This window comes from Cetorhinus maximus, chromosome 4 (assembly GCF_964194155.1).
Source record: "Cetorhinus maximus chromosome 4, sCetMax3.hap1.1, whole genome shotgun sequence".
In the NCBI taxonomy this organism is placed as follows: Eukaryota; Metazoa; Chordata; class Chondrichthyes; order Lamniformes; family Cetorhinidae; genus Cetorhinus; species Cetorhinus maximus.
In genome coordinates, this window is record NC_135882.1 from 161,834,686 (window position 1) to 161,847,428 (window position 12,743).

At 48.4% G+C, this 12,743-nt stretch overlaps 1 pseudogene; it reads left to right on the forward strand.

Moving 5' to 3' along the window:
• Positions 1–10,280, forward strand: part of LOC144680106 (histone chaperone ASF1 pseudogene) — a 50,611-nt pseudogene extending 40,331 nt beyond the window's left edge.
• Positions 10,281–12,743: the final 2,463 nt, after the last annotated feature.

The following is a 12,743-nucleotide window of genomic DNA, read 5'->3' on the forward strand; positions in this document are numbered from 1 at the left end:
ACCCAAACTGGGCGTCAGTGAGCAGGTTATTGATAAAAAAATACTGCTAGATAGCACTGCTGATGACCCCTTCCATTACTTTACTGATGATCGAGAGCAGACTGATGGGGCGGTAATTGGCCGGGGTGGATTTGTCCTGCTTTTTGTCTAAAGGACATACCTGGGCAATATTCCACATGGCCGGATAGATGCCAGTGTTGTAGCTGTACTGGAACAGCTTGGCTAGGCATGCAGCAAGTTCCACTTGCTTTGACAAGTTCAAGGACGGAATATTGCCTTCGGCGTGCAGGAGCGGGCCTGACACGCCGACGCATAAAATGACGTGAGATGACATCAGGCGTACGCCCCGACGTCATCGTGCGTCATTTCGATATTGCGTTTGGCGGGCGCGCGCCAGAGGCGGCTGCGTGCCCACCGCACTGTCAAACGCCTATTAAGGCCATTAAGGAAGTAATTTACCTGATTAACAAAGCTGCCCATCCAACCTTGAGGTTGGCGGGCAGACAAAGAGCCCAAGCAGCCTTCACGTTTTCCAGGAAACCTCATCCACGGGCGGGATGAGGTTTCCTGAAAGTTTTATAAAATTAATAAATAGGTTTGGCTAACTTGACAAATATTTCCCAGCTCATGTGACACTGTCGCATGAGGGGACATGTTTAAATAACTTTTTATTTTAATTTTTAAAAACTTTTATAGTCTATTCAATCTCCTTGAGGCAGCTCCGTGCCTCAGGGAGATTTCTGCTCTCATTTGCTCGCAGGCCCCGACTCTCTCTCCTTCCCCCGCCTGCACAGGTAGCACTGAGAGCTACCGGCCACGCGTTACGCTGGATGGGCCTTAATCAGCCCACCCATGTAAAATGGCGGGGCACAACCGATCGCGGGTAGCGATCAGCTCCGCGCCCACCCCTTGCTCGCTCCCACCCAGCCCACCCGACATAGGTAAGATTCAGCCCCAAATCTTCAGTACTGTTGCCGGAGTATATCAGGGCCAATAGCCTTTGCAGTATCCAGTGCCTTCAGCCGTTTCTTGTTATTACGTGGAGTGAATCGAATTGGCCTCCAGTGGAGGCCAAGATGGATCATCCACTCAGCACTCCTGGCTGAAGACTGTAGCAAATGCTTCAGCCTTATCTTTTGCACTGATGTGCTGGGCTCCCCCATCATTGAGGATGGGGATATTTGTGAAGCCTCCTCCAGTGAGTTGTTTAATTGTCCACCACCATTCACGACTAGATGTGGCAGGACTGCAGAGCTTAGATCTGATCCGTTGGTTGTGGGATCGCTTAGCTCTGTCGATCTTGCTGCTTATGCTGTTTGGCACGCAAGTAGTCCTGTGTTATAGCTTGACCAGACTGACACCTCATTTTTAGGTATGCCTGGTGCTGTCTCTGCACTCTTCATTGAACTAAGGATGATCCCTTGGCTTGATGGTAATGGTAGAGTGGGGGATATGCCAGGTCATGAGGTGACAGATTGTATTCGAGTACAATTCTGCTGCTGCTGATGACCCACAGCGCCTCATGGAGGCCCAGTCTTTAGTTGCTAGATCTGTTTGAAATCTATCACATTTAGCACGATGGTAGTGCCACACAGTATGATGGAGGGTATCCTCAATATGAAGAGGGGACTTCACATTGACTGTGCAGTGGTCACTCCTACCGATACTGTCATGGACAGATGCATCTGCAGCAGGTAGGTTGGTGAGGATAAGTCCAACCTCTTGTTGGTTAACTCACCAGCTGCTGCAGACCCAATCTAGCAGTTATATCCTTCAGGACTCAGTCAGCTCAGTCTGTAGTAGTGCTACCAAGCTAATCTTGGTGATGGACATTGAAGTTCCCTACCAGAGTACATTCTGCACCCTTGCCACCCTCAGCGCTTCCTCCAAGTGATGTTCAACATGGAGGAGCACCTGATTCATCAGCTGACAGAAGGTGGTACGGGATAATCAGCAGGCAGTTTCCTTGCCCATGTTTGGCCTGATGCCATGAGACTTCATGGGGTCCCAAGTCAGGGCAACTCTCTCCCAACTGTATACCACTGTTCTGTCAGTGGGACAGGACATACCCAGGGATGGGGATGGTGATGGCAGTGTCTGGGACATTTTCGGTGAGATATGATTCCGTGAGGATAACTATGTTAGGCTGTTGCTTGACTAGTCTGTGAGAGAGCTCTCCCAATTTTGGCACTAGCCCTCAGATATTAGTAAGGAGGACTTTACAGGGTCGACAGGGCTGAGTTTGCCATTGTCGTTTCCAGGGAGGGGGCATTTAGGGGTCAACAACATCACGGTGGGTCTGGGGTCACATGTAGGACAGACTAGGTAAGGACGGCAGTTTTCTTTTCCTGAAGGGCATTAGTGAACCAGATGGGTCTTTACAACAATCAATAACGGTTTCTTGGTCATCATTAGACTTTTAATTCCAGGTTTTTATTGGATTCAAATTCCACCATCTGCTGTGGCAGGATTTGAACCCAGGGTCTCTGGATTACTAGCCCAGTGACAATACCATTATGCCATTGCCTCTTCAATTTTGGCTTGCCTTCCAACCCAATCCAGACTGGAATCACCACCTGGTTGGCAGGATCAGGGATTTGGGCAGCAAGAGGCCACCGCCTTAAACCCGATCACCTCTGGATCATGAGGAAATCTCTATCCCCGAAATGTCCAGTTATGACACACGCTACCCTGCTCGCCACCACCACCCCACCCATCGGCCCAAAGAAATCAAGGCCAATATTGCTGTTTCATTCCATTACTAAATCAGAAAGTGTAATTTCACAAGAAAAAGTTAGATAACTCTATAAAGGTAATTTATTAATCAGGTCAGAGGCTAGGAATCCTGCAGCGAGTAACCCACCTCCATCTCCCAAAGCCTGTCCACCATCTACAAGGCACAAATCTGGAGTGATTGGATACACTCACTTGCCTGGGTGAGTGCAGCTCCAACAACACTCAGTAAGCTAACACCATCCAGCACAAAGCAACTGCTTGATTGGCAACCCATCTATGGACAGTCACTCCCTCCACCACCAAGGAACAGTAGCAACAGTGTGTACCATCTACAAGATGTACTGCAGGAATTCACCAAGGCTCCTTCAACAGCACTTTCCAAACCCACGACCACTACCATCTAGAAGGACAAGGGCAGCAGATAGATGGGAACACCACCACCTGGAAGTTCCCCTCCAAGCCACTCGCCATCCTGACTTGGAAATATATCGCCGTTCCTTCACTGTCGCTGGGTCAAAATCCTGGAACTCCCTCCCTAACAGCACTGGGGGTGTACCTACACCACATGGACTGCAGCGGTTCAAGGAGGTGGCTCACCACCACCTTCTCAAGGGCAATTAGGGATACTTAAAAAATGCTGGCCTAGCCAGCAACACCCACATCACATGAATGAATAAAAAAAAGCCTTCTGAACAGAAACTACAAAATCACCTAAGTTATTCAAGACAGAGGGAAATGCCTCATAGTCTATTTCATTGACTGATCTAAAACAGATTTAGATTGAACAAACATACTCTGTGTGATAAATTTGAAGAGGGAGAAAAGCCAGTTAAATCTATTTTAACCTGATGATGTTACATACAAGTAGCAAGATGATACATTTCACCATTATTTATGAGACTGTGCCGTGCATCCGTGAATAAACAAAATGAGCTTGCCAAACACATTTTCATGGACACAGTTCTCCTTCAAAGCCTTAGGAATTACATATGTTAGTTTTGCAGTTTCCTTCAAATCTTAGTTCATGTTGAACAAATGTTCATTGTTTCCTTTCCTAAATCAGGATATTTTGCTTCTAATTGGCATGAGAATCCCAGTTTGGAGCTAATTCACTTGGACTGTACATCAAAAAGCTTTGAAGGCTCTTGGAAGATATCCCTTAAGCTGTAAAATTCCCTCCCCAACTCTCTCTGACTATCTCTGCCCCTTTATGATTGTCCTTGAAACCTACTTTTTTGACCAACATTTTGGTTATCCGCTGTATTATTCATCGTGTGTCAAATTTTGATGATAATTCTTGAAGAGTTATGAAGACCCTTGGGATTTATTACTACATTAATGGCGCTATATAAATGCAGGTTGTGGTTGTTATTGTTGAGAGAATACTGGGGTGATTTTCATATCACTACCACCCAAAATTGGGGATGGGGTCAGCAAGATAGGAGGGGAGACAAAAGTCTTAAATTCCACAGGATTGCTGCTCAATTGGGTCTGTGATGGACACCTGCACTTCTCAGAGGAAGCACACTGAAGATTCATTTCCATGTGGCAAAATGGTTTGTGAAGAAGTGTGTGCTATTTTTGGCCATGCGACAGGTTCGATGCCAAGGGCTGGATTTTACAGTCTGCCGAAAAGCCGGTCGCTAGCTTGCCTACCAGCTGCCCCTCAGCAATATTATACTGGCAGCAGCCTTTATTGTTTCTGCCTGACTGCAGCCCATACAGTGAAAGTTACCAGGCAACCTGCCTTCCCCTGCCACATGTAAAATAACAGTGGAGGCAGAATGAGGCCCTTAGGTGGCCACCCCATGGCCTCAATAGGCTGAAGGGTGGGTATGCTGCCTGACACCTTCCCCACCCACTGCAATATGGGAAACAGGTGGGTGGGAAGGTAACCTGTTTTATTTTACGGGCTCCCGCCTCCAAATGTGCCTCTGGGGGTGGGGGGGTGGTGGTGGTGATGGGGGACGGGTGGTGTTGGTGGTGATGGGGGACATAAAATACAGCCCCAACTCTTCAATATGCCAATCAAACCTGGCAAAAGGAAGGGGGGCAAAAGACCACAAACTAAGGTACATGTACTCGGCTTTGTAGAAGTGTAAACGTACGAACATAAGAACTAGGAGCAGGAGTGGGAAATTCAGCCCCTCGAGCCTGCCCCGCCATTCATTACGATTATCGTTGATCTCATTTTGGCCTCAACTCCAATTTCCCGCCCTCTCCCCATAACATTTCAACCCATTACTAATTAAAAATCTGTCTATCTCCTCCTTAAATTTATTCAGCGTCCCGTCATCCACTGCACTCTGAGGTAGTGAATTCCACAGATTCACGACCCTTTGAGAAAAGTAATTCCTCCTCATCTCTGATTTAAATCTCCCACCCCTTAGCCTAAAACTATGGCCTCTCGTTCTAGAATGCCCCAGAAGGGGAAACATCCGGTCCACATCTACTTTGTCCATCCCCTTTAGCATCTTATACACCTCAATTAGGTCTCCTCTCATCCTTCTAAACTCTAGCAAGTATAGGTCTAAACTGCTCAATCTCTCCTCATAAGACAAGCCCCACATCTCTGGAATCAATCTAGTGAACCTCCTCTGAACTGCCTCCAGTGCAATTACACCCTTCCCCAAGTAAGGAGACCAAGACTGTGCATCATACTCCAGGTACGGTCTCACCAATGCTTTGTACAGTTGCAACAACACTTTCCTATTTTTATACTCTATTCCCTTAGTATTTGAACATCTAAGTGAAGCAATGGCAAGAAAAACATGACCTCATTTTACATTCACAAATAACGTCTCATAAGATGAGGCATGGTGCCAGTCCTGCACAAAATATTGCAGACCAAAATTTACGGCCTCTGAGCCTCAGAGGTTACTTAGATTGGGCCAGTGGCATCTTTAAGATGGACAGCAGCTTTGCAGCAATAAGGGCTCTGTTTGGCCATGCCAGGATCTGTTTTGCTCTGTTTCACAGAATCACAGAATCACAGAATCACACAGTGCAGAAGAGGTCCTTCGGCCCATCGAGTCTGCACCGACACGTGAGAAACAACTGACCTACCTACCTAATCCCAGTTACCAGCACTTGGCCCATAGCCTTTAATGTTATGATGTGCCAAGTGCCAGGTACTTTTTAAAGGATGTGAGGCAACCCGCCTCCACCACCCTCCCAGGCAGTGCATTCCAGACCGTCACCATCCTCTGGGTAAAAAAGTTTTGCCTCAAATCCCCCCCTAAACCTCCTGCCTTCATATTGTTTTGTGATTTTCATAAGGCATTGGGGGCAACTATTTCACATCCCTGAATGACAACTTGCACCTTGTATATGTTTGCTTCTTTACAAATCTTACCTGTATATATTGATCAAATGGACAGACACATGGCAGATGAAATTTCATGCTGTAAATTGAAGCACTTTGGGAGAAACAGAACAGAGAGGTTGTATAATCTAAATGGTAATATTTTGAGGGGGCTGCAAGGGCAGAGAGACATGGGGGGCGCATATTCACAAACCAATGATCATGTTCTGAGATTGGACCTTCCGCCTTAGACTCCAGGCATGGGACTTGGTTCTTAGACAGACTGTAGGCATACTCTGGCATTTGTTTAACACCTGTTTATTAATATTACATCTAAACAGGCTACAGAGTAGGCATGTAGCTCCTAAGCATGATTCTGACTTTTTCTCTCAAGAGTCTAACACGTGGCTGACTAGTGTCAGTGTTACATCATCATCCATGTCATACATTAGCATTTCCTCTCTGTTAACCCTTTATACTACACCTCCCCCCAAGTATGCTATCCTGCTTTTTAACAATAACATGAGGCAGGATTTTATACCCTGCGGGCAGGCGCGCACCCGACCCAAACGGACGTGAAAAAGCACGAGATGACGTCGGGCGAGCGTCCCGACCTCGTCCCGCATGCGAGCAGCCTTCAGTTCAGCGGGCGTGCACAGGTGTCGGAACCGTGCCCGCCAACAATTAAAAGGCCACTTAAGGCCATTAAAAAGACAATTGTTCACGATTTTTCATTGCCCACGTGATTTCACGCTTGTCGCATGGGCAAAATGGGCAGGCGGGCAGCCCACTTTTAATGAAACCTCATCCAAGGGCAGGATAAAAAGGTTGCGCTCTCCACAATCTGGCACCCCCAAGGGGGAACCCGCTGGAGGAAGAGGATCTTGACACAGCTCCACAGGCCACAGAGGATGAATCTAGTGGTGAGTCAGAAGAGGTGCCTAGTGAGGAGAACGCTGAGGGTGTGGAGCCAAACCTCTGGATCCTTCAGGTAAACTGGGACACCAGGGATGCCTCGATCCAATGCTCCTTCAGCTAGGCTGCCAAAGATTTGCTTCCACCTCATGCCAGAGCTGCCGCCTCCATCCCAAATGTCTGAAATGACCCTTTCACTTGAACCTAAAGTCCACTCAGTGCCTGTGCAATAAAGTTTAGATCCACTCACATCCAGCATTAGATACCGGCCTACCCTGCACCTACATAACAAGTGAAACATGCTCAGGCCATTAAGACAAAATCAAAATTTATAACATTCTGACACTCACATCAAATGAACAGAGCTATATGTGGTGTTAAAGGCCACACCAGGAAACATATTAACAAAACATGGCAGAACAGAAGATCACCCGTGAACAGTCCCTCTTGTGCTCATGGAGCCTTAAACTAATATTTGCGAGAGCTGCATCTTGTTGCGCTGCCCCCCCACCCCCCTGCCACCGCACCCCCCCCCCCCCCGCCAACTACCCCCCCTTGCTGGAAGCAGCATTGGAGGCAGCTGCTGACGCTGCCGTCCTGTCGGCCTCGATGACTTTTGTGGTCGTCCTCTGGCCAGTGGAGCCTACACAGGCCCTGCCTGGGAGGGAGTGGCCAGTGCCACAGCTGCCATCTCCCCAGTCACTGCAGCCTCATCAGGTGTCACGGTCACTGGCAGAGGGGCGGAGGAGCTACTGCTGTCATCCAGAGCGCCCTGAGAGGAGCCCACAAAGACAATAAGCAACTCGTGAGCCAATGTGAGGTCAGTCTGGACCTCCCTGCTCACCATTGATGGATGGGCACTGAGCTGGGATACTGGGTGCCTCATCCATCTCCACACTGGCACTGACCACCTGAGGCCATTGCCTGTGTGAGGGCTTGCAGCTCCGAGAGCAACCCAGGAACCCTTGATTCTGTCTCTGGAGCTGCCTCTCCATGAGACTCGCCAGTCTGTCAATGGAGGAGGCAGTCCGCTCGGTGATGAGGGTCAACGCAGTGCTCACGCTCTGCTTGGACTCCTCCACAACAGAGACCATGGCACGCAAACCCTCATGCATCTCCGCCAAACCCTCCCACACATCCCGCTGGACATCCAGCATCTGCCACCTAATGGACGACTCCAGAGGCTCATCATCTGCCTTCGACTGAGCGTCATCCTGGTCTCCAGCAGTTCTCCAACTGCTGGCACCCTGGGCACACTCTGCCCCCGCCTGCTCCTCATGTGAATGTGAAGTGCCCTTACCGCTGTGCACCAACATTCTAGCCGACGATCTAATGCCCACCAAGGTGCTGGTATCTTGACTGGTGCCTGGTTCAGAGAGGGGGTGTGATGCAGCTCCATCTAAAGCCCCATGGTCCTCTGGCGTCAAGGGTGGCTCTTCAGGGTCCTGCGTTTGAGTGTGCGCTGGTGAATCTAAGGGAAAACAATGACACGTCATTAGTTTAAGTCATCACACTATTACTATGTATGCCAGACGCCTTGGTGAGACAATAGAGATCTGCATCATGGTGCCATTGGCTTTCAATGATCGATGGGGACTCCAGGTTTGAGGCTCCCATCAATGATGAGACTACACAAGAATGTCTGCACAATCCGACACTCTCACCTCTATGCACTGCACCCTTTCCTTCATCAGAGACCGGCTGACCGAGGTGGGTGGCAGCTCTCCAGTTCCGGTGCATCCATTTCGTACCTCGTCAAGATTCGAAGGTTTAGGGGGCCTCCGTCTGTCCTTGACCTCTTGATGTTGTTATGGTTCATGTTCCCCTGAAAGGACAGAGGAGCACTGATTAGTCCACTCTCTACCTGCAGTGCCATTGGGAGGGAACGCAACAAGATGCAGAACTCACAAATATTAGTTTAAGGCACCATGAGCACAAGAGGGACTGTTCACGGGTGATCTTCTGTTCTGCCATGTTTTGTTAATATGTTTACTGGTGTGGCCTTTAATACCATATATAGCTCTGTTCACAGAATCACAGAATCACACAGTGCAGAAGAGGCCCTTCGGCCCATCGAGACTGCACCGACATGTGAGAAACACCTGACCTACCTCCCTAATCCCATTTACCAGCACTTGGCCCATAGCCTTGAATGTTATGACGTGCCAAGTGCTCATCCAGGTACTTTTTAAAGGATGTGAGGCAACCCGCCTCCACCACCCTCCCAGGCAGTGCATTCCAGACCGTCAGCACCCTCTGGGTAAAAAGGTTTTTCCTCACATTCCCCCTAAACCTCCTACCCCTCACCTTGAACTTATGTCCCCTTGTGACTGACCCTTCAACTAAGGGGAACAGCTGCTCCCTATCCACCCTGTCCATGTCCCTCATAATCTTGTACACCTCGATCAGGTTGCCCCTCAGTCTTCTCTGCTCCAGCAAAAACAACCCAAGTCTATCCAACTTCTCTTCATAACTTAAATGTTTCATTTGTGGGGAGGGATTCCATCATTTGATGTGAGTGTCAGAATGTTATAAATTTTGATTTTGGCTTAATGGCCTGAGCATGCTTCACTTGTTTTGTAGGTGCAGGGCATGCCAGTATCTAATGCTGGATGTGAGGGGCTCTAAACTTTATTGCACAGGCACTGAGTGGACTTTAGCTTCAAATGAAAGGGCTATTTCAAGCATCTGGGATGGAGGCGGCAGCCCTGGCCAACCCCAGCTGAGGGCACATTCAAGTCGTAGCCCTCGACCTGCAAGGCACTCAGGCCAAGCAGCCAGGGCTGACCCCCTTGGCCAGCTCCGGTGTCATTGACAATTGGCACTCAGCCTCTAACACCCCTAAGCTCCATGGGCGAACAGCCAGATCTTAACACTTCTCCACACTGATCCATGCCAACTTGGTACCCACCCTTGCCGAGCGCAGCAGGTCACTAAACCTTTTGCGGCACTGCACCCACGTGTGCCACACAATGTCTTGGCCGCTGACCTTGGCTGCCACCTCCTCCCAGGTTTTTCTGGTCTGGTGCGGTGGTCTCCTCCTGCCATCTCTGGGTACGAGAGTGCCCACCTGACACCAACCCCCTCCACGAGGACCACAAGGAACTCATCCGAGAAATGGGGTGCCGAGTGCCCACCAAACTTGCCCACCTGCCTGACGTTTCCAGCCAATGGTGAGGCCTTTGTTCCAGCCTCCGGACCGGCTCTAAAGATTCTCCCCCGGCAGCCTTCTGGGAGCTGCCTGGACCCGGTGCCCGACAGTCCCCCGCCCGCCCAGCCCTTCCCGACCAGTCAGAAGCGGACCATAACTGGCCATCCAGCGTGAAATCACATTTGCACCGTGACTGCGGCCGGGAGCGGATTCCACATCGACACATCGCACACCAAGCGTGAAATTCAGGCCACAAAACTATGGCCAGAATTTGATGCTCCCCCACCGCTGGGTTTTTAGGTGGTGGGGAGGAGCGTGAAATAGAAGGGACAGGATTCCCTCCATTCCGTCCGCTCCGACTACAGGGCGATTTTACATTCAGGGGAGCAAGGCCTTGGACAGGAAGCCCGCCCTTGTCCCAGCTGAGGCTTTTAAGTGCCCAAACTAAGGTACCTGTACTTGGCTTTATAGAAGTGTAAAGTTCAATATAGTATTTGAACATTTAAGTGGAGCAATGGCAAGAAAAACATGGTCTCATGTTACATTCATAAATCACATCTCAGGTATGCTGCCACTCCTGCATAAAATATTGCACAGCAAAATTTATGCCCTCTGACCACCGCATCAGAGTGGCCTCGCCAATTATTGATCACTTAAGGGCCATTTCCTGCCCAGACTCAATTTTTAGGTTAGCGGGCAGATTGAGCTTGTGAGGGGGAAGCCCGAAAATCAATGGTTAGATCTCGGGCAGGAAGGTGGGGAGGGGGTGGGGAGGTTCCGCCTCCATCAGAAGCCCCCTTCTGAAGCCAGGCATTCCCCATTTAAGCTCCGGTGGCCTCTGGAATCCCTCCCCACAAGCCTCTGCCCCCGAGACTCCAGTCTCCCCAATCACACTCCATCCCCAGGCCTTCCCCACCCTCCCCATGCCTGGGACACGTGGAACTTACTTGGTCCAGCCGCTGGGACAGGACATATCCGGAGATGGTGATGGTGTTGTCTGGGACATTGTCGTTACGTATGATGATGTCAGCCTAGTGCATGACTAGTCTGTGAGACAGCACTCCCAATTTTGGCACTAGCCCCCAGATGTTAGTAAAGACGACTTTGCAGGGTTGTTATGACACAGCAGATGATGTATGCCAGGTGGACCAAATCCACGAAGGAAACTCAGTCATGCTATCACAACGGTTTTGCAATCTGTATTTATTTTGAGATGTTTGCAGTGAATTCAGAAGTAATAAGTCCACCAAGACTTTCAGAGACTTTAAAAAATTAAATTAAAATATTTATTAATAAAATAAAAGATGTCAAGCACATACATAAGACTACAATTACTACTATAATAATTCCTAAAATTCCTAATTAACTTGACTCCCAGTTATGCCCCCTTTAAGGCAACGGTCTAAAAATAGATTTTAGATTTTAAACAGATCCAGCAAATGAACACAATACCCTGGACAGTGAAATTCCAAATGGCTTTACTCCAGCTTCAGTTTCGGTAGACTTATGCACAAATGCGAAAGGCTTCATTAAGGCTATCTCATACACTCTGTTAGATCTTACATGGCCTTCCCCTGACACATAGCCTCATTCTCCTTTATATGTGTTTCTCTCTGTTAATATGTAAATTCTATTGTTTCATATGTCTTTTAACTGTATCTCCCTCATAACATAAAATCTTTCATGTTGTCACTGTATATTGTCAGTAACCTTTGGGAAAAATAAACACATTCCTTAGCCTTGCTTATCTGGCTAGTTGTAAACAGATTGAGATCCCTTTGAAATCCAAATCTCCCTTCAATTTATCTAAAAATGCAACATTCCCTCACACCTTACATGCTAAACCAACATCCATGTTTACGCATTAGATGTCAAGCACCTAGCTTATTTTAATGAGTAAAAGCTTGCAGTCTACTTGACTCCAAATGTAATTAAATCACACACAGACAGACGCAACTATACTTACCCCCATAAACCATTTTTCTTATTCATCCATGGGATGTGGGCTTTGCTGGCTTTATTGCCCACCCGTAATTGCCCTTGAGAAGGCAGTGGTGAGCTGCCTACTACTTTCATGACAGAGCCAACACGGCTGAGTTTGCCGTCGTTGTTTCCAGTGCCTAGATCAATACTGGGTGGTCCGTCTGGTTTTATTCCTTATCCAATTTTCTGTAGTGGCTTTGTACAACTGAGTGGCTTGCTAGGTCATTTCAGAGTCAACCACATTGCTGCGGGTCTGGAGTCACATGTATGCCAGAGCAGGTAAGGGTGGCAGATTCCCTTCCCAAAGGACATGAGTGAACCAGACAATCGGCAATGGTTTCACGGTTATCGTTAGACTTTTAATTCCAGATATTTATTGAATTCAAATTTCATCATCTGCCGTGGTGGAATTCAAACCCCGATTTCCAGAGCATTACCCTGGGTCTCTGGATTATTTGTCCAATGACAATCCCACTGCGCCACCGTCTCCCTCATCTGATGGATAAAGGGTCATTAGCTGAAGCCAGTTTAGGTCATCTGCTAATATGTTAACAGTCACTCCAATATCAATTTTAAAGTTGGTATCGAAGCCTTGGACTTGGACTGTAACTGACCGGTCGTCCGGATTAAGGCTATCTACTTCCCCTAGGAACT